The following is a 422-nucleotide window of genomic DNA, read 5'->3' on the forward strand; positions in this document are numbered from 1 at the left end:
GATCTCAGATGCCTGTCTGTGTGACGTCACACAGACAGGCCCCTCCCACGATAGTTTGATTGACAGTAGCGTTTCAGCACAGACTGGACTGGTGTCTTACCTCAGACCCGCCCTGAGTGAGCTGTCATCAGTCCGCCATTGTTTCACCGCTGGAGCAGATGTAGACAAGAATGACTCCTAACAAGCGATTGAGGTGTTCTGTTGTTGGATGCAATAATGAACATAGCAGTCGTCATTTACTCCTGACATCTGAGCTGCTGAAATCGCAGTGGATTACCTTTGTTTCTGAAGGGTATGCGTCCCTGATCTACATAAAATGCATCTATGTTCGCGTGAATCATTCATGATCCAGCCTCATCTACAGAAGAAGTGAGTATAATGTTTTGTAATGAATCTTTGCAAATCGCCTTTCCTAATAATGT

Source organism: Sinocyclocheilus grahami, unplaced genomic scaffold (assembly GCF_001515645.1).
Source record: "Sinocyclocheilus grahami isolate Dianchi unplaced genomic scaffold, SAMN03320097.WGS_v1.1 scaffold1.1, whole genome shotgun sequence".
Taxonomy (NCBI): domain Eukaryota; kingdom Metazoa; phylum Chordata; class Actinopteri; order Cypriniformes; family Cyprinidae; genus Sinocyclocheilus; species Sinocyclocheilus grahami.